At 40.9% G+C, this 22831-nt stretch overlaps 1 protein-coding gene across 10 annotated transcripts in view; it reads left to right on the top strand.

The window, feature by feature from the left end:
- Nucleotides 1-22831, top strand: part of mef2aa (myocyte enhancer factor 2aa) — an 86617-nt gene that overhangs the window by 17733 nt on the left and 46053 nt on the right. For 4 of the 10 annotated variants that reach the window (XM_051073393.1, XM_051073391.1, XM_051073396.1 and 1 more), the window contains one exon: nt 8046-8469. The gene's annotated coding sequence lies outside the window, so the exon portion shown is untranslated. Of the gene's footprint in view, nt 1-8045; nt 8470-12627; nt 12796-15318; nt 15445-22831 lie in introns of those variants that run through there. The other 6 variants (XM_051073390.1, XM_051073392.1, XM_051073388.1 and 3 more) reach the window with 6 other exon arrangements.

Raw genomic sequence — 22831 nt, 5'->3', positions numbered from 1 at the left:
ACAATTTGCCTTTTGAGAGAGCACGGCAGCACAGAATATGACCTGGACTGACAGATCTCTGGAGAGTGGGAGGAAACCATATTAACCCAAATGAACACAGGAACTCCAAAGAGAAAGGACCGGGGTTCAGAATCAATGCAAGGACCTTGTTGGCATAGAGCCAGTTTATGATCTCAGAGAGAAAAAAAAGACATATTCTCAATAAAGAATTATACTTTTTGTCCCCACTGTGTCAAGTTGACAATAACTCATATTCATTGTAATTCTGACAAATTAAATGACAGGACATAATATTGGCTGGATTTTCCAAGTAGCATCAGCACTGGCTCATGACTTTGTCTCTCACAGCAGCAAGAAAACTCTCTGATTAAGTCAGTAATGGTAGTTCATCATTGTCAATATATAGTGTATATTTTGAGATATAGAATGCAAAAGTGTAAAAAGATAAAAAATAATGTATGCAACACTGTATGCACAGATATGGATTTCCACCCTCTGAATATGAATCATTTTGAGCTGACTGTTTACACAGTTCTTAGAAAACGAATATGCAGTGTTGTGAAAATGCAGTTTCTTAGTGTTTCAGTGCGACATAAACTCTGCTATGATGGCTGCTGGATGCACGTTTTATCCTCACACACCTGATTTCTATATCTGAGAATTTCTTTTTTTTTCCCTTAATCTCATATGATTAGCCTTTGCCACTTGGTTGTGGTCATTAATCCCTCCTCCTATAGTGACTGACAATAATTCCTGCACTTTGTCCCAGAGACACCGCAACCATTCATCACTCTGTCACCTCTCACGAGGGACTCACTGGTGTCCATTTATCCGATGGAAGAAAAGTCAGACTCTATACTGTGTGCACATAGTACAGAGTCTGTGATTTTGTCTGATAATCTGAGGAGAAAGCAAATGAAAACACTGTGAAAGAAACCTGTTAACTGAGATCTGGTAAAAGGTGCAAGATTACTTACTAAAGATCTTTAAAATACCTATTATACAATTAAAGAAAAAAAGAGGAAACCGTAGCTGACATTATGGCAGAGTTGGTTGGTGGTTGTTACCGGTTGCTTGATGTTTTTTAGCTCACAGGAGGCTGATACTATCAGATAGCAATCCCCCCCCCACACGCTCTCATCCACTGTCTGCCACCTGCACACACTCTCACACACGCACACATCGATGACATAAAAAGACTGCTTTCTGATGAATAAATTTGTATATTTTAGAACCTATCCCCGTTTCAGCAAGTATTCTCCAGAGGCCCTGCCTGCTTCTCTCCTGAGTTCCCCTGCAACCCAGTGGAGTCATTAGTCTGCTTGCTGTGTTGAACTCTTTAATCATCTGTGTGTTACATAAAAAGAGGACTATTCCTCAGTGACATACAACGGCATGCTCAGCTTGGTTGGGGCTTGCTTTGATGTGTATAGGCTGTTGTGTTGTGTCTGCACTATAGGCTTCTTCGGGCTCAGTTTTTCCATTTCTCTGTGGAGGTGAGATAAGATGTCAGTCTTCCTCTTGTTGCAGTAAAGATGCGACTGCGAGTGTATAGTTTGTTACTAAATAGGAGCATCAGGCCTTTGTAGATATACATCCTACTACAGTGCAGTGTAGGGTTTGTTCATGTGCCTGTGGTGACTGGATCATCTTCATTTTTTCCTGTGTGATAGTGAACTACATGCACGTTCTGATGGCTGAAAGTCCCTCATTATTAATTCACACATTTGCAACAGTCTCTCTTTTCAGAAGAAAATGCTTTTAAAAAGTCACTTTTTAAGTTATAACCACAAATGTCTATGTGTAAATTTCATGACGACTTGATGCACGCGCCCTCGCGCGTGCGCGCGCATGCACATGAACACGCTGCATCAGTGCTCCACAGGGACGGAGGCAGGCGCCTGCTGCCGCGGTATCAGGTTGCGGGTCTGTCAGACACAATGGTGAGGAGTCGCCCGCGGCTCGGCCTGAGAGGGCAGAACAATGGAGCCGCAGTGCAGACAGAGCAGCAGAGGGCACGACGAGCCGATCTGTCAGCCTGGCAGAGTTGCGCGGGCTACTCCGGCCTCGGACCCTCTCCTCGCGCATACAATGGAGGGTGGGAGGTCAAGAGCGCGAGGAAATGGAGGGGAATTCCCAGCATGCTATAATAAAATGGAGTCCTCTATTTTGGTGGCTGGAGGAATAGGACACAGTCAGGCTACACCCAGAATACATCATAACTTTCAGCGATTACAGTGAAGTCATTTCAGTGGGTCAGTGTGCAGCTGGGGATAATCAATTTATGGGTCAGTGGTTCACTCTCTTGGAGCACTGCTCATTACTTTTGCATAGAAGTAAATGGCTTGTCTGTCTAACAGCTGAACTTGTAGCATGGGACTCTTCCTATGCTCTCTTCATGGTTATCAGAACTTGTTACTGTAAAATCTGGTTAGAAATGAGAGGAGAAAAATGTTTTCAGTGCAAGCAGCTTTCGGAATTTTATTGCAATAATGTTAAGGAATTTATGGCGTGCATCTAAACAGGCAGTTCAATATGTTGAAAAATAAAATTGAATCACATCAAGCCATGACATCCAATAAAGCTGAGTGTGTCTGATCTCTTACACCATTTACAGGAAGAAGCATATCACTTTGGACCAATGCTTCATAGAGCACAGCCATAATATCCCCATCCTTGCCTTTTATCTATCAGGCACATGTACACTGCCCCAATCTGTTTAGGGGGACCAGGCGTTTAGCCTGGGCTGTGTACAAACGGAGGTCCTGAAGACTGCTGGCCTCAGAGTGGTGACTAAGGGTGGGCAGGGGGGGGGCTGGTGAAAGCCAGATTTTGTTAAAGCTCTTAATAAGGCACAGTGTGATATATAAGCCCGCAGGCGGCAAAAGCTCTGTGTGCAAACACTTCAACCACTCGTGTGATAGGGCAATCTGTGTATGGAGCAGCGGATGGCCTAACAACTCTGTTATTTCACACGTGACCCTATTTGGCCCCTCTGATATCCTTAATTTGGTTGCTGAATTTGATATAGTGCTGCAAATATTTGCTTAGGCACACATTAACTCTGTTTGCCTGGTATGTTACGATAAACAAACCGCAATGGTGTACTGAATGTAATAAATGTTAAACAGTGCATGCAATTATATACTTCACATATCGAGCTCCTCCGTACTGAAAGCGCGCTTTGTGGACGCGAGCTCTATTTTGACAGATCGTTATTCCCCTTCCTGGCCACCTAGAGTCACATTCAGAAATGAACTGTTTATGAGATGCCTAGGGTGGATGGCAAATTTAAGCCCATATTTCAGTGTGAAGAAAATATGGATTTTGACGTGAAAATTTCACAGTTTCAGGGAGCAGAGGATACATAAAAATGCACAGAGAACTCTCTGAGTATGTACTATGAAACTAGTGGGTTGCTTTAAGCTTTGTCTTTTCCTCTATTCTGTATATTTGTTGCACTCAAGAATGGACTCTTTCCTTCTGCCTTTTGTGCCTTCACTATCATTTGTGCTGTTTCATTTTCATTGCCTTTACTGCACATAGTAGGAAATGGCATACAGGTTAAGGCCCATTTGCGATTATACAGTCAGGCTTTTAAAAAAAAATCTTCTCTGTGTCTTGTATTTTTCACCTCTCTGGATTTTGTGAAAACTCTTTTCCCCTTGCCACAGCATTGCCTATTACTCCTATTATGTCCATGAACACAAAGCAATAACTCCCATAAAGCAGGTTTTTGTGTCAGATAAGGGTTTGATAGACGTCTGCAAGAAGACATCAAACTGTGATGTGGAATATTACGTCTCTCCTGCAACTAACGCACATCTGGTTGTTGGTTTTGAGGGGATGCATTTATAACTTTTGTTCTAGCTCTTGTTACTATGGCAGTTGAACGGTCGGTTGGCAGTTGAATGCATGCAAAGCAATGTAATGTCAATAGCATGTCTTCTTGACGTTCAGCTTTAAGTCAAAAATCAACTAATCACCCTTAGAGAAGATCCCTAATTTAATACTGCTCTTTGCTGTGATTAATTATCTCAAATTCAAGCTCGGAATGGAAGGAGCGAGTGTGTGAGATCAGTGGGAAAGTAGGGCATCAGCGGTCAGCTGTATTTGGATTATAAGGCAACATGCTTTTAGCTGTGCTGCCTGCTGAATCAGCTCTTTCTTCGTAGGGACAGTGAATGATCTTAATCCTGTATATCCAGGTAACCTTTTCCGAAGGAGGAAGAATACAAGAATAGTGCAGACATAATTTTCACAGGCAATGTCTTGACAAAGACCAGAACATGGGAATGTTCATACATGAGTTTAGGATGTTTTACTCAATTCTTAAGTGAGTGGTAGTGACACTAGTATGCAACAGCTGCCATACTAGGAGAAGAAAGAGTAAGAAGTCCTGTTGCAACTTTATGTCTTTCTCTGTGTGAATACACATATACCCTGCAGTTTCAGAGGGTGCAGGCAGTTTCTCTTACTTCTTGATAGTTATTCTGAAGTAAGCTTTTCTCAGTATGGTGACAGCTTGCAGCACTGGTGTGAGAGGGGGAGAAGACAAAGCACTCTGTACTCCGAGGCTGTGTGTGATTAATGACAGAGGTGTGTGTTGCAGTGGGCACCCTCGGAGCAGCTACAGATCAGTCTTCCTGTAAGACAAATCTGACACTCACCAACCCACCCGCCCCACCTGCTACCCCCTCACCACCATCAAACCCTCAGCTCCTCACAGCCAAGTGCACTCAGCACGACATCGCGCTCATAAATCATCCTAAACAAAGCATGTTTAATCTGTGACGCGCAGGCCTGACACGCAAATTTATTACCTGTTGTAGGGAAAACTGCATGTGCCCCTCTGAGTCAAGCCTCTATTTACCTTTGAGAAACCAGTAAAATGCTGGAAAGACAAAGTCTGCAACAAAGAAAGCTGATGATGGCAGTGTCTTTCAGGCTGAATTCGGGAGACAAAGCCTCGCTTTACTCAACCATGCCGCTGCCTTTTCATGGTGGATGACATGCTTGCACGACTTTCTCGACTGCACTTGCCAAAAAGATTTAGGGATTTTTCTCAAGCACATTTGTAAAACATGAATACCAAATTATCTCTTGTGGATTAGAGTTGGATAGCTTCTCTACGCCTGGTATGAGTCATAATGCTTAGTGAGAACTGGGCACCTACTACCTACAATTGCGTGATAGGGTAGGTTTTTAGAAATCAACTGTGCAGTAATAGGGCATTGTGAGGGAATATGCATGTAATATTGTGCTCAGTGTTCAAAGGCAGCGGTGTAGCAGCAATTCAAAAAATATAAGAGCAAAAACAAGAGTTTGTATGAGGGAGAATGCTCTCATATGTGTTTTTCAAAAACACGTACACTATATTTCAGGTCTTTTGTGTGCCACCTATCAGTTAAAAAGGACCAGTGTTTAAAAAAAACAGCATTTGGAACAGAGTGGAGAACACCATGTCTTCTTCTAAATGCTGCCTACAGGTAAACAGTGACAGTAGATTCAAATATCTTTAGCTTTCTCACTATACAGTCTGACAAACTGAATTACAGTAGCATTAGCTTGATGTGGAGTCACAGCTAAAATGCCAAGGAGAACTGGCTGAGAGGCAGAAATTAGAGTGGTCTCTCCCACACACTCCCTTTGGCAGACTCCCTTGATCCTGTGCGTCCTCAACATGTCTCTACACTGGAAATGGTGGGAATGAGAAGTGATGGCACCTGCTGACTGGCTTTGGCAATGTCAGAAACTCGCAAGTACACACACACATCAAGGTTTTTTGCTTATGATGCAATCAGCAAGTCAGAAAATCTGTGAAATTAGCCAACAGTGAAATGCCTAAGTACAAAATGATCGTTATGCCTCATAAAAGATAAAGTTTTATCCCCCAAGAGCCGTAACAGGCATTAAGACATTCTTGAATGTTGTTGTTGTTGTTGTTGTTGTTGTTGTTGTTGTTTTTTAAAAAATAAAATGTAACTGTGGGAATTTACCTATGGCTCTTATTTTGAAAAAAGGAGGAAGAAATCAGAGGTGTTTTGCTCCATTTATGCTACACAAATGTATGTTTGTAGGTGTGAAATTAGCTAATTTCACTTGGCAACTTATGACATTGTGAATTATTGGAGTCATTCCAGGTGATTAATTAAATAATACTTGAAATTAGGGACAAAATGAATAATGGTAAGAGCAGTTTCATTCCTGACCTTGTTCAATTTTTAATGAGCTCAGTACAATGGAGACTACATTTTATAAATGGAGCTATAGGCTCATGTGAATGTTGGAGATAATTAAAGAGCTTGTGTTATTATCTAGATCTCTGTACATCTCTCAGGAAAAAAAGTGCGAGTGTGTGTGTGTGTGTGTGTGTGTGTGTGTGTGTGTGTGTCTGTGTATGGGTTAGGGTGGGGGGCATCAAGCAAACAAGACAGGATAGATGTTTGGGCTACTCCACCTTGCAGTTGATAAGCATTCAGCAGTGTGATAAACAGAGAAGAATACATTAAGAAACCCAAGAGATGGGTAATCTCCAGAGAGATCATCAGCTCATCATAGGGACCTTTTGTGTGCTGTCGTTCGCCGCCTCAGGAAGAGCACAGGCGTTCAACAAAACCTACTGCAGTGTGTCAAAGTTGTACAGAAGTGAGATGAAAACGAGTGGGAAAAAACATCATAGAGCACTTGAGAACTCGCTCCTGTCATTAAACCTGTATAACAAATAACACTGAAACTGTCTTGATTTGTAGGCAGAGCGTTTTGATGGCAGCTGACCGTCATTACACCTAACTGGGCACCTTTCTGCCGACCTCCCCCACAGTCACTGGAGTTCTCATAGCCCTGTGTTATCTGCTCCACTTTTCCTCAGTGAACTGATATCATGGGGGTTTTCATTTCAAGTGTCATTCCTCCGCATTAACAGTTGTGTGCTATTCTACGCTATTTGGAGCCGACAGGGCCTGGTTGCTTTTAATTACAGTGGGTAATGAGAGAAGAGATCCAGACTGTGAGACATGGAGTATTTTTAGATCTTGATCTTGATTATCTAACACAACGCTGCGGTCTCCTCAGATACGACTTTGCTGGAAGACTTTTGTACCATCAATATGATTAAATGGAGAGTTTAAGAATCAGTTAAATCAATCAGTACTTTTCTTTGCTGTGAAATCCCTTCTAGATCTGAATATTTTGTATTTTCAACTTAAATATTTCTGACAAATACTTGCACCTTTGTTTCACAAAACCATTTGGTGCTTCTGTGAGAAACTCAAACTTCAGTGTGTGTAATGGATAACCTTACATTTCAGAGTTGTTATCCCAAAAGTCACTGCAACCGCAGCATGGCATTTGCTGGCAGCATTTGTCTCGTGACTGAACGTGTAGTGTGCAGCGAGCAGAGGGACCACGAATTGGTGAGGGGTGTTGAGGGCTTTTCAGAAAGGCCGTTTTAATGAGCCTCAGATAATGAAATGTTATTTCGGAGCTGGGCAGTTAGATTGCTGTCTCAGAAAACTGTGACTCAGTGATCTGTTTGTGCTTTTCTCATTTACAAAATAAACATCTATTTCTTTCCTCGCTATCAGGATTGTAGATCAAACTTGACTTATATAGCCTAATAAAGCACACTGCATGAGTCGTGTGTTTTAGGCCCCTTTTTTTAATTGGAGAGAAAGAGTGTCTGGGTCTATTTGTGGTCTGGTGCAATGTTGGAAATGCCAGCTGTCGCGCATCAAAGCCCTGCTGGAACAAACCGTTATTTTGGCATGTCCCTGCAACTTGTTGAGATGCATCACTTACTTTGTCATAGAAATAAGTTTCCCCTCCTAATTCAAAAAGGCAACGAACTGCACATAGACGTTTGATGAATAAAGTTTTGCAAAAGATGTGTTTTTAATCTACATGAAAAAAAATATTTGCACTATAAAGACTTATTTCACTCTAAACCAGACTATGAGTGATGAGTAACACATAAACTCAAAAGTATTTTATCTAAAACTGTTCACTATGTTGTGTAAAGTTATGTTTTTTTATGTTCTTTCCAGCCTTCTGAGTGAGCAAGGAAAAATCCTCAACACCTTCTGGAATTATGACTGACAGCTGTGGCTGGTCCAGAGAGCCCCGAGCCAAGCCCCATCACATAACGCATGCCCAACATGTCCATGTCCATCTGGGGTCCTACCCTTCAAACCACTGCCCCCCTCGCTCTCTGCCGGCAGAGAGACCAAGGGGACAAGAGGAGGAACAGGGTGTGAAGACGGGCCTCTTAGGGCTCGGAGGGAAGCATCCGAAGCCAGCTGGTCTGGCTTTGAGGTAAATCAATGGGCAGAGGCAGACAAAGGCTGCAGAAAGAAGAGGAAGAGTTCCAGACAGAGCGAAAAGAAAAGATAAAGAAAGTCAGTGCACGGGCAGGAGGGGAAGGTCGGAACAGCAGGTTCTGTGAAGGAGCAGTGCAACAACAACAAACAGGTGAGACGCAGGTGTCACAAAAGGTCTCAACTCCTTGCACATGATGGGAAATGTGATGCCAATTAATGCTAATGCCATGCCAAACGTGATTCTGTTTTTTATTGTGAATCTAATACAAGACTACATCTTTTGTGTGATTATGTGGAGTTGAAAAATGATCTTATCACATATACTGTATAACAGTCTACTGCATCATGTTCAGGTGAAATTTAATGAGCTGATGTAAATCACTACCTTGGTGTTGGTTGTATTTTTTTTTTGCTAGCATCACTGTTTTTTTATTGCTGGCATCATTTTGGGAAGATGGGAGGGGTGTATGTCGACACAAAAGTGCTGCTAAAGGAGATGCTGAGAGCAATTTGGATCCACACTGTTGTCACTTGGCATCAGCCTGAACTCACAAAGAACCACTACGCAGCAGAAAGTTTACAGATTGAAAACACTCCAAGAAAACAGCTGGGGACTGTTGCTGTCTAATTGTTTTTTGTCACAACTATTGTTACACATTTTCTAATGCACAAGGAAAGAGCAGAATAACATACATGTGCGAGAAGATAATGTTCATTCTATGCCACTTTTTGTAATGAAATGTTGCTAATACGGTTGACAGTGAAAAAATTTAGGATTTTGGTTCACTGCTGCAGCAATGTGAATGATGGCTTATGTCTTGACCTGTAAAAAACAAGCAAAGGTGAATGAGTACTGAGTTTTAAGAAGGCCAGTTCCATCACTGAATAATAAGATGAATGTAACTATGTATGTGAGGCTTGCATGTCAGTTTGAAGTGAGGTTACCAGAGCTGATGTTCAGCACAACACCTCTACTGTAAAAACACCTCTGGGTGCCATGGAACTCCATCTGAGCCACCCACATAATTAAGGAAATTAACTTTGCATAGCAGTAAAATAACCATAAAAATTACAGCTAATCATCGAAAATGTGCCTTTATATTTCTCAATGAAAACTACAATAAACAATAACAATAAACAATAATAACGTTCAAAAACTCCCCAACCAACAAATAAATATAGTCTTATGCAATCTGATGGTGCAATATAAAAGAGTGACGCGTGAGAAAGAGATGGGAATGCTATAAATCAAACATCACTGTGGCTACCATGAGAACAACAACAGTGTCTTTTAGGTTTAGTATTCACTCTGCAAGATTTTTTTTAAACTTCACTTTGAATGTGCGTGTTGCACACATTATTTTCATGTCTAGTTAGTTGTAACTGGCATTGATTATAATGGGCAAAGTGGTCATTATATCTCTGCTGGGCTGTTAAAAACTAGCAGGTGGAATTTTCTGGGTCCTTTAATATTGTCCTTTTGGAGCCAGTTTGCACAGTAAAGCAAAAGTGGACCATGAAAAACTGCAGGAAGAGCCAACCCTCATCCCCTCATGTGGCTATAAAGAACGCCCTCATTTAACCTGAACTGGTCCATGGCCAGAAGCCAAAAGCAGGATAATGCCGACATGTCTAACTAAATATAATAAACTTCAAGCCATTTTCCTTTAAATTTCATTGTTGCTACGCTTGTTGTTATAGATTACAACATAAGAAGAATGTAACTATTGTGATACTCTCTCTCTCTCTCTCTCTCCCTCCATATATATATATATGTTTATATATATATATGTATATATATATATATATATATATATATATATATATATATATATATATATATATATATGGATGCTGGAACTGTTTGTATGGGCATTAAAAGTCATTAAGGACAGTTGTGACTTTTTGGACTAGAGCCCTGAGCAATCAGGAGGGATGAGAAAGACTAGACATGACCTTTTCCTGTGGGACTAGGACTAACTGGTCTAAAAAGGTAGCGCAATACACCAGGGACCAGACTATACTAGACTAATACAAATGAGCTACATACAACAGCAGCCATACTTTGTGTAAACCCTCCTCCTTCATTAGAGAGCATTCAGTGTAATGGAACAGGATGCCATTAGAAGAGGATGCCTAAATAATCGCACATTGTTGCTATTAAACCAGGGCAATGGTGCTGTTAAATAGCAGATTCTGTTTGCAGAGATATCAAAATGCTGCTATTTCTAAAACACAAATAAATCTCAATACATTCAAACCTCAGTAATGTGCCTATGAAGTCCTGTGACCTAAATGATGAAGTCATATGATATAGAAGGAGTCATTCAAATGCACTGTGACATGCCTTCACTTCCAGATAATGAGCAACCTAATGTGTGAAACTCAATGTAACTTCCTACGGCAACTTTGTTCAGCTCCTCTGAGTACACTCAGCAATAAGAAGTATCGGCGGACAAATTCATAAATGATAATACCACAATGTAATAATACTTTGTAAGTATAAAGAGTAAAAGTACTCTATACAGAGCCAAAACAATGATACACTTTGATAATTTTATCATATAATTACGTTAACAGTGATGCATCAATGCTTAAGCCATGATGTTGTAGCTAGCCGAAGTAGAGCTCATCTTGACCACTTAGTATACTGTTAGGTAGTTTTATATAAAGCAATCCATCATAAGATTATCATAGATTTTGTATTAAAAGAAATCTTACTCTGTGATAACTACAGCTGTCAGATAAACAGTGCTGTAATTAAGCACAATTTTGGGGTACTTGCACTTTTCTTGAATATTTCCATTTATGCTACTTTATATTTCCACTCCACTACATTCCAGAGGGAAATATTATTATAATCTCTACTCCATTTATTTGACAGCTTCAGTTACTAGTTACTTTTAAGATGAAGATTTCACACAAGCTTTTAAAATACAGCATAATGTTAAAGATTAAACCAGTGGTTTCCATGCTTTTTGGCTTCTGACATCTTGCAGAAAGCAGTCTGTACTTGGGCTCACATCTCAGATGTCTATGAGTTGCTAACAGCTGAACTAAATACACTCTCACATGGTTTCATTTCAGTAAATGTTCAAATGATCCAGTATCTCACCAAAAGTAAAAGATTAGAGAAAAAGTCCAAAAACTGAAAACAGGTTTGTGACATAGATCTTATTTTTTTCTTACTTCCTCTCCTGTAAATCGTCTCATGACTTCTCAGATTTGTAGGGTGTCCCTGCATGTAAAACTGTATATGAAGTAGTTCAAACTAGCTCCACCTTCAGCAGCCACAGTAACATGCTGCTTTCACACTGATGCTTCAATATTAATCATCTAATGAAGTCAAATATAATAATATACCCGTCAGTGGGACCATAGCAGTACTTTAATACTTACCTTGATACTTAAACTGCATGTTGCTGCTAATACCTATGTACTTTCACTTAAGTAGGATTTTTCATGCAGGACTTTATTTCCCAATGGAGTATTAATACATTGCTGTGTTGGTATTTGCTTAAGTAAAGGGTGTGAATACTGTCTAAACCTAGTTACTTGTTCTTCCCATCCACATTAAACACATAATCGTACCGGTAAATGATAACTGTGCTCTATTTTACTGTCGCACCTGCCTCCCGCATACCACTAGAGACAGCGGGCCAGGCAACACACCTCCTCTGATCCTGCACATACACGTGACAAGCTCATATGCGAGTCAATCGGGTCCCGCCTCCCTCCTCTAATTGGCCGCTCAACAGACGCTGCGGATTTTCATTGGCTAGGGGAGACGTCCCTTAAACCGAATTCCATTGCTGTTGTCTTAGAGATATGACGTCAAATGTACCTAATGTGATGAGGCTGAGCCGAGCAATTTGGGAAAGTAGTTGTCCAAAACTGAAGTCAGTCTCGAAGAGAACAGAATACACGTCAATATAATTACACTCTTTGCTACAGATAGTTTTACTTTTTTGTTAGTTCATGTCAGCTCTGTCAAAGTTTCCATAAGTTTTGTTTTACACTGGATCTGAGTCACCCTCAGGGCTGATCTGGGACACAGTTGTTATTATAATGAATGTGGCACGAATCAAATGACAGCACTCTATTAAAAATATGTGTATATATAACAACAATAATCAACAATAAACTCAGATTTAAGTCGACTTTATTTGCGTTTGAAAGTCTTGGGAATAAACGGACTTTTCCAACTTGTCCCAATGTTTTGACTGTGTCTGTGTGTGTGTGTGTGTGTGTGTGTATGTGAGTGAGTGAGTGAGAGAGAGAGAGAGAGAGAGAGAGAGAGGCAGTTCGTCAGATAAGGGGAGGAGTCTCTCACTGACAAGAGGAAGACTGGCTTTTCTGAGTTTGTCAGCTCCCCCTAAAATAGCAGTCAGCGTGTAAATGTGAACTGAAATTACGTTTATCCACTGGAGCCACCGATATAGAGTGTCTATATACAGCGACTGACTTGGGAGTAAAGGTGAGTAACGGAAATAGAAACAATGTTGCGTTGAGTGTGGCAGTAGCGGTGCTGTGTAGCTACAGTGAGTGAGTGTAGAAAAGCGCAAGAGGGAGACGTAGAGTGGATTTGGGAGTCGAGAGGCATTAATCTTATTTATCTATCTTCTCCGGGGTACGATACAGAATATGAGATACTGGATATAAAAAAGCCGAGCCGTGTCGCTTTAACGTTTGTTATTTTAAACTGTCGGCAAAGGTCTTTGATGCCGTGAAAGCGTCCAGTGGTGTATTTAAAGGGTGCAGCCAGGCGCGCGCGCTGTTGATATCAGTCAAATGCGAAAAACTTTTTTTTTTCTTCAGGATTCATTGTTAACGTTAACACGCCGTTGACACGCTTTTTAAAAAAAATTAAAACTCTCACTCCCTCAAGCTGTTCCATTCGTGAATTATATCTTTAGAAACTCCCTGGGACCGAAAGTGTGAAATGTTTAACTGTACTTTGTGGAAGAGGCGCACCGCTTGGGCAAAATAGTAATCAATGTGTATGTAATAATAACACAGTTGAGCCATGACAACAACAGCAGGCTACAGTTCACACACTGACAATGTCGTAGTAATAGAAGTTGAGGTCGGATATTGAGTTTAAAGCGAATTATATGTTTGCACGTCGTGCCTCTTCTGAAAAAAACATGTAATCCATTCCAGTTTGTTTGAGTTTAACTTGTATAATAATTCTTACGTATATTTTGAATTTTGCACATAAGCCAGTTGCCAGTTTTTATATTTGCCTGACATGAGTGGTGCTGAGATCTAGATGGTGCTGGTCAGCCTGAGCACTGTGGCATATCTATACTTTGCTTATAGCCATAGATACATGTTGTTACCAGTGTTGTCTGTACATCTATAACAAACTCAGTTTAACAAGAGGAGGCGCCAAGCATCAAACCTAAACTAATCTTATTTTGGCACTTTAAAGTGTTACATAGTGATTCTGGTGCCTGTATGTGATATTACATTTCCTGAATATAAACACCCCTGTCGTTAGTTTATTTTAAAGAGATAATGGGGTTAAAGCTGAAATAAACTCAGGTGATCAACATAGAGAATTAAGGTGAGATGTTTAGGGGTAATCTCTGTCTTGATAGACTTCTCACTGCCTAACAAAATCACTAGAAGATCCCATTTTTTATTATTTAAAGTGACAGCTAATGGGACGGTACATTTCATAATCATTTTTGGTTAACTGCGCCTGCGAGAGTGGATCTCTGCTGTGCGCTGCTTCTTTGAATCTCTCGGTCTCTTGTGACCTTAACCCCTGGCCACAGTGAGCAATGGCCAACAGTAACCTGACCTTCTCAAATGTTTCTAGTGAATGCCCACACCCTACGTGTCTTGTTCATATTGTACAGCAAGAGCAGTTGTACCAGAAAACACCACAAAGTTAAAACTAGTATGAATTTAGTCTTTGGGAAATGTTTGGTTGTTTGACATGTTGCAACTTGTAAAGTGTGTTTTGTGTTATTGTAAGGATAGTATCTAGCAAACTGTGCATCAGCATCCTTAAAAACCCCACTAATAAATATTTTACTACTTACCGTATGTATGTCAGTTATCTGGTTGAATTTTATTGTTACAGTAATTCCTCAGGGACACGAGTTGCAGCCTTATCAAAGCATACTTGTATTTTTCACTGTCCATTTTATGCTACCGCTGTTCTGACGGCATGTACATTACCATACCAGCAGGTTGCCAGTGATTTCTAAAGCAAAGCATAAAGCACCCTCCAATCTGCAGTCATTAGCTTCTGTGCCGCCCCAGGCCTCGTCAGTAATGGGCCTTGTTGCTCATGATCCACGTCACATGAGCTCTTATGTCTAATGTGTGGATGAAGGATTCTTTCGACGCTGCTGTACTGAATGTCATTTGAACAATTTATGTTGTATATTAGTCAAAGGGATGAATGTGATGTCTGTGAAAGTACAGATGGGGCCATCATAAATGCCTTTCTCATGCGTGCAGTGAACTGTTGCTCTAACCTCAAAGACCCAGAGTGCTGTACCTATGCCATTACACAAACACACAGGGAGAGGTTTGATAATATCACTATTAGATTTTAGCCCTGTATCATTTAATCAAGGACAGGATGATGTAGTAATGCAGGATAGATGGATGGTATTCCACGATGACTACCACTGTTTATTAAATGTTTTAGCCTTGTTACATGTTCTGTTTGTGTGCCCCCTGCATGTCTCTGTAAATGTGCGTGAGTGCGTGTTAGCGTCTTAGCACAAGTTCTCGGTTGGAAAGGGAGAAATGAGAGGTGGTGACGGTGTGAGGAACGGGCAGCTGCAGCATCTTTTACTGCACTCCTCATCCCACTTCAATCTCAGTGTCTCAGCTTCTCCTTCCAGGAGAAATGTGGAGTGTGTGGGCGAGTCGGATCTGCAATTAACGCTGGTTGTCAGAAAGAGAATGCTGGCGTTTACACGATGCCTCTGAATCACTGAGTGAAAGTCTTTCTCCTCCACTCTCCTCCTCCCAGGACATTTTTCCAAGAAGGACAAAACACCAGAAAGCTGAAAGCCAAGGATGTATTGAATGAAAAATAAGAGATAGAAGCTGAACATTCTTGGTCCAATAAAGGGGATAGTGTTTCTTTGACTGTTTGGTAAGCCGAGATGTTCTTTTATACTGCAAATGTAGCTTTAACATCACAGCTATTATGGATGTTATAATTGCCTCACAATTCATTTGTATATTTTGAATTTTCCACATGATTGTAAATCTGTTTTATAACATTTTGCCTTTATTTAACAATATTTAAATGTGCAGCATTGAAGTGACATTTATACAGGGTGGCCTGTTATCTTTGTACTGTACATTTGGCAAGTGAGTTTTAAGTGCGGTTGAGTTTTATGGCAAAGACTTAGAACATGTTAAATACAGTTTATTGGTTTGTTTGGTTGATGAGACTGGCTATGATAAGGCAATGAAACATCAGAAAATTTGCACAAGTTCACAAACAAGTAACTACATGCACTGGTGTGATAGATTCTTCTTTTAAAATAATAATTTACCTTCTTTCCTTTTTTCTTCATACAGTTGATTTTAACTCAAGGTTTTGGTAGCATACTGTGCTTAAAACTCTGTTTTGTAATTTTTATATTCATACATTTTACTCAGATCACTCAAAACAAACAAAAGACAAAATGTAAGCATGGCATGATAATGTTCAGTGTCACAGTGGAGCCATTCAACTTTCTCTTCGACCAACAAAAGCATCTTAGTAACATGATTCATTGTTTATTGGAGCATCAATATGGAGATTCCAGCATTCTCCTGTGAGACCTGGAGGTTGGATGCAGAATCTTGAGCCTGGCAGATAATGTTTTAGACCGCAGTTAACTGTGGACTGTCCCTTGTAGACTAAAGAGAAAAGCCTTGTGTTGGTTTTTTTTTGGTAAACAAATACCCATGTTAATTTGAATATATTGTTTGATTATTTCTGTTGCTGTACAGCAAGCCAACGATCAGACTAAATTATAAACTGAAAGCAGAAAACTTTTGTTAGTTTGATTTTAAGTAAAGAGACACATTTTTTACATATTTTTTAAAAACTGTTTTTACTCCCCTCTGCGTCTGGTTAATGGTGAATAGGTCACTCATACCTTCAAATATCCATAGTGTGGTGGCATCACGTTGGGCCTTTGGTTAGCACTGGTACCTCACTGCAACAAGATCCTGGGTTCAGTCTCTGGCCCTGTTTCTGCGTGGCATTTGCATGTACTTCTCTTATTAGAAAGGATGTTTGTATGGTGTGATTGTGAACCATTGGTCTGGCCATTATGACTGGGTGTCAACATTAACTTGCTGAATGCTGCTCACTGTTTTACATGGACTGACTGATTCAAAGTTTTGAACATTAAAACACAGTACATTGAAATCAAATTTTCAAAGTCAATCAGTAGAACTCACGCTAAGGTTATTGTCTAAAAAAGTGTCTTTTTTTGAACTTTTAAAATATTTATAATTAATAAATGCCATAAAAGCATATTGCTCCTTGATTAGATAGATTAGATAACTAAATTGGCTGTCAGAATTGTTTAGGCACTCTAATAGCTTGAGGTAAGCTCAGAGGGTGAATGTGTTACTTGCTGAGGCACAGTTTGTTCAGCAAGGCAGCTAGCAGTGACCTTTCAACTGTCCTGCCCTTGACGGAGACCTCTGGTGGTAAGCCACCCTGTTTGGCTCACTCAGCACATGTGCTGCTGAGCAGGGCAGAGCAGCTTAGGGCCGCACCGTCTTTTCCTGTCTCCCCTGCTCTTCCAAACAAGGCCTGACTGGAGGTCTATTCACCTCTTCAACCTGGACCACACGAGAGAATCAGCAGGAAGATCCTCAAGCAGAGCCGCACTCTAAATCTGCTGTTAATCTGCTTTCAACGCTATGATCCTAGTCTCTGTCTTGCTACACATCCTGTACCGGTCGCTGACTGGAACTCTGAATACAAACAAACATATCTATGGTGTTCTATAGCCACTGTCTCCACTGTACCCCAGTGGCCATCTGTGCAAACAGCTTCTTACGACTCGTAGTTACGTTTAATTGTTAGGTAAACTCTATAGAGTGCCACAGTCCATTTTAGGAGGAGGTTGGGTGGACAAGACACAGGACTGTAGTTATTTTCCCATTTGAGAGTCATCATTGTTTCTTTTACCCACTGTCGTTCCACAACCTTAACTGCATGGTGACAAAGGTCTTCTAACCTTAAGAAAGTAATTATTTTAACCTAAACCATGACCTTTCCCTAAACATAACCAAGTTGCTTTTCTGCCAACTGTAACCATACTGTGACCGTTCCATAAGCCAAACCACATGTTTATTATTGTAACCATGACAACAAAAAGTACTGTATGCCTGCAGGGGTAGGAGCTGCTTCAGGCGATCTGATAGGTTGTGGTGATGTGGTTGTTCAGGTTGGAGAACTTGTTGCTGTTTTCTGTTTTCTTGTACCCTCAGTTGCTGAGTCTAATCTCATGAGAAGAATAATAGCACATGCAAACTGTGTGGTTTGGGACCGTAGACTGTGGAAGCATGCATTGGGGTAAAGGTGATGACTTTGAGCAGTCAAGTCATTTAGCACCCTTCTAAGATACCACCTCCTCCTCCTTTGGCTTTCTGGAGTGCAAGAGAAACCACAGAGTCACACTGTGTATCATCTCAAAAGTGAGTGGGCCACACGTATAAGATGAATAACCCAAACATGTGTGTCCTGTGGTTTAGTTAGTCATTATTTTTTAGCTTGTTTTCTTATTGTTGTTTACATGAAGCACTCACTTCCTTGCATGGAGATGTAATAATAGTGAGTGACTCTGCTGCTACACAATACCACAGCAATATTGTTAAGTTGAATCGTGTAAAGCACAACTGATAGTTGAAAAGGAAGTTAAGAAAGACATTTCTTTGCTGAGTTGCATTTTAACTGAATTTTAATGAGATATACATAAATCAAAGGAATATATTATAATCTAATTTACTAGATCAAAAGATCTCCCATGATTGCTAATATACCCCACTGTATTGAATTCCTGATGCTCTACTGTAGATCTTTCTCCCTCACTGGAGATTTAACTTCTCCGGCTTTGTACAGAGTTGATTAAGTAGAAGCATCATGAGCAGACAAACAATTGAATTGTGTGCAAAGTAAACTTTCTTCAAAGTCTGGTAAGCTCTGTGTGAAGAGGCTGTTTACTATGCTGTTACCGAGTGCTAAAATAAGCGATCTGAAGCATCACTTACAACCTTTATCACCATTTAATTTAGTCTGCCATTATGTTACCCAAGATAGTAAGAAGTGGATTCTGTGGAAAAGTGTTTATCAATGGCTGGTGTGGTAAATACAGCTGCGAGACCTGGGTGTCACAGCTCCTACAGTGAGCCCATTGAATAAAACGTCCAGTAGCTGCTGGAAGGAAGAGTTGGATCTCCTGCAGCTGGGCAAGCCCTGTGTCCCCCTGAGCTGCAGGAAGGAGGCCTGGCCTGCGATATCCTTGTTTTTCTGTCTGTCTGAGAAGCCCTGTGAACCAGGACAGCTGGGGGGGATGTGATTCCTCCCATTATTTTGTAGCGCACATCAGCTGCATGAACAGGGAAGGGAAATGACCCCCCCCCCCCCCCCCCCCGCTCTCTGGAAGCTGCTCCAGTCCACCACAGGGCTCTGACTTGCAGTTCAAAGTTGTCTTCCTTTCTGCTGTTAGGGGCTGTGCTCTAGCAGCGTGAACACTGCAACGCCTTATGCATGCTCTTTTTGCTAGAGCACGAATCTCCGAACTGTTGTGCAATAGGCTCAGATACAGTAAGTTGTGTTTATGTTGTGTACGTGCAGATTGCGGATGATAGGAATGTCTTTTTGACCTTGCCCACCTTAGGGGAAGTATGAGCCTAGGCAAGTATAATTTTTACAAGCCATGATATTATTAAACTTTTCCAGTTCAGCTGGCATAAAGGGTAAACATGACACCTGTTTACTCCTTAAATGGACACAATTTCATAATCTCTGCGCTCTAGCAACCATATTCGCCAGTGTTGCTTTTGTAATTCATTTAAAACTAGTCTTTTTGAATCAAGGCCATCCATAAAGTATTGTCATCGCATCTCCAGTCCCTAGATCCCAGCTCTCTATAGTGTGACTGGGATTGAGATCGAGGTGTCGAGTCTGCCCGCTGTTTGTGCGCCTGCCCGTCTGTCCTCTCCCCTTCTCCCAGTCCACTTTCCATCTGTGTGCTGTGGGCTGCAAATCTAGGTGAAAACGGTGTAGTGTTTTCACCAGTGAGTTGTTGCCAGCCTGTATTCATGTCAGACTGTGTTGTGCTTGATTTTGTTTCCCTCGTCCCCCCAACCTCTGTCGCCGCTCCAACTGCCAGGGGTGTTCAGAACGTATATGGGAAAGGGGTGGGGGTGGAGAGAAAGTGGGGATGAGGAGGACGAGGAGGAGGAGGAGGAGGGGGGCATTCATCATCAGCCGTTGGCCCTGGGACTCAGGACCAGAGGCTATCGGCAAACAGTTTGACTGAAAAGATTCCTGGAGAGGTGAGCAGCAGCAGGGCCTGTGGGGGTCTCTCTCTCTCTCTCTTTCTCTCTCACTCTCTCTCTCTCTTTTTCTTTCTCTCTCTCTCTCTTTCTCTCCCCTCCTCTCTGTCTGTCTCTCCCTCTCTCTCTCTATCACAGTGTTTGCACACAGTGTTCATGTGACAGCTAGCACACATCATCTGATTTTGGAGAAACTGTGGGCTGTAACTGCAGAAAAGCCTCTTAGATTATTTGCTCAGTGAATGCCGTTCATTGATGTCAATAGATATTCAAACTGAGATAGATAACACAGGAGGAAAAAAATTGTTCCCCTCATCTTTCAGATTGAAGTCACTTTACAAGGCTGTATCAGTAATATAGAAATGATCCGCCCTGCACGTTTCTTGTCACATCTGCCCTCTGAAAACAGGGTGTTCAGGGATAGCCTGCTGTCAGAAGATTGGTCTTTACTGTTAAGACACATCATTCATGAAGCAGATTCAGAACATGCACTTATTATTCAAAGTGAAAACTGTCCCCTAGTGTGTTACAGAAACCTAATAACACAAAACCCTGTGACAAACATTTTACAGACCCAGATATTATACATTTTCCTGCCACTTCCAGCCTCTTATGTGTCATACTGTATTTTCAGAAATGGATGAGCAATCGCTTTATTTGAAATATTCACATGAAATGAAATGTGTGAATCACAGAGCCTGTGAAGGATCATTAAAAGACTAATTCTATAACATAAAATTGTAAGGAAAAAAAAAATCAATTCTACTTTAGCTAGCCCCTTTCACTGTTGTTATGACTCATGGCCATCCTCACTGCTCAGATTGCATAAACCTTTTATGTAATGGAACACTGTGGGAAAGAGGCATCGAGTGGAAGATAAAAATGGGAAGAGAAAATCAAATATTTATTCTGAGCTTTTTAATTTTTTTTATCCCATTAAAAGCAGTCATTCTCTGAAGGCAGACAGTAACTATGATCCTAAACAATATGGACTACATGTACAGTATGTATGTGTTTTTCGCTCACAGTTTATTTAGTGAAATCTGCCTGCTGATCATCAAACACTGGGGGAGAATTGAATATCTGGAATCTCAGTGTCTAATCTGGATCCTCTGTGTTTCCAAAGATGTTTCGAGACTGGGTAAATGCACTACTGCTGAGACACATTATGCATGACGTCCCTAATATCCTTACACTGTGGATTCCCCCTGGAGGAAGATCTTGGTTCATCTTCGCTGTTTACCATTTCTGAGTTTTGCGGTCTGTGCAACATCAAAAGGCTGCCATGGCACTTAACACGACTCGCAGGGTTCCTGGGAGGGTGGGTGGATGGGTGGGTGGTTGAAGGGTGGGGGTGGGGGGCTGTTACTCCCTGTGGTGTTGGCATTATTATTATTCCCTGGTGAGAAGTCCATCTGAAGATGGATAACCATGCAAATGGAGACATGCCATTGTACAACATCAGACCACAGTGCAACACTTTGCAAATTTATAAACCTCTAGGACCATGCATGTATTTGTTTTTTGTGTGTGACTGTGCAAGTGTCACTCTGGCAAAAAGCAATAAAAAACATGGTGAAAACTGAAAATAAAACTCACTCAAATGTGCGACACAGGAAGTGTTCATCCATAAAGAGTCCTGAATACTCATGTTGTGCCATGTCAGAACACTGACTTGTTAAACTGACATACTGTCATAAGGAATGTTGGTGATGGAGGGCTTTTGCTCAGAGACATAGTTTGTTAAACCAACGGCGTTAATATGAAGTGAGTAGTTATCCATTAGTCTGTCAATTGCGTTTTACAGACATGGCATGACATACTGTACATTGGCTGATTAGAAATTATTTCTAGGGTATTTCTAAGGGTCAAGAGGTTAACGTAATAAAGAAGTTTCTCAAGTCACAATGATGCATTACTCTGTGTTGCCATGAGAAATACTGTAGCCTTAACAGCAGGAAAATCCCCAGTTTGTGTCTCCTATATTACCAAAACATGATACTATGAAAACAGAAGATATATAAATAATAAAAGAATCAAATGAGGAGATTTGTCATTTCTTGGGAATATATATATATTTCCCAAGAAATGACAAATCTCCTATATATGATCAGCATATATATATAAAACTGTTCCCTCATATATATTTTCTTATCTAGATGGTTAGAGGCACCCGGAAGAGTTGTGGAGATACCCTCAGAACAGGTTTTTCAAAGATCGCCTGAAAAAGATTTCTTGGAAAAATCATTGCTCTGTGACCAAAATGTAGTGGTGGTAGTTAAAGGCACAAACTGGCACTGGTGGACACTATAGAAACCGTACCGTATGTCTATGATTTTTCAGTCGCCAGGCTCATTCATTTTTAATGAGACATAATTCATCACCCTACCCTTGCATCAAGGAAGTTATCATCATTTTCTTTGTTCATAAAAGTTTCACTCAAATATGCATCAAGGGATTTACCTTGAGGAGGAGAGTAGCTTTTCTACATGAAATGGATATAACTGCTAGGAGAGGGTCATCTCTTTATCCTTGAGAAACTGAGAATCCATTCATTGGCTGGGCTCGAAAACCTGACTGACGCAAATGGATCATTGGGAATAGAAGTGTCCCAGCAGTAATTATGTTACAACGCCGCTGCCGCACACTACCACAGAGGTGGGATGGGATGGGCGCGGGGTGCTTCTTTTAGTCTTGTTTCCTTTACATCTTTCCACATAGTTAACACAGTCATACTGTCTTTTCTCTCCCACTCTCTCTGTCTGACTCTCCCTCCCTTACTCTCGTGTTTTCGCTCTACCTCTCTTGCATACACACACCTGCTATCAAACCCAAACACACGTGAAAGTGCAGTGGAAAGTTTCTGAGTAACATTTATCCCGCTCTGGTGAGTGAATGTCTCGTACCTCTGTTGAATGACTCTTAAAGTGAGGGAAAAAGTTGGTAGCTGATCATGTCACCTATTT

The sequence above is a fragment of the Lates calcarifer genome, linkage group LG10 (assembly GCF_001640805.2).
Source record: "Lates calcarifer isolate ASB-BC8 linkage group LG10, TLL_Latcal_v3, whole genome shotgun sequence".
NCBI lineage: Eukaryota > Metazoa > Chordata > Actinopteri > Centropomidae > Lates > Lates calcarifer.
Note: the sequence above shows the minus strand (reverse complement) of the source record. Positions and strands in the feature narration are given on the sequence as shown.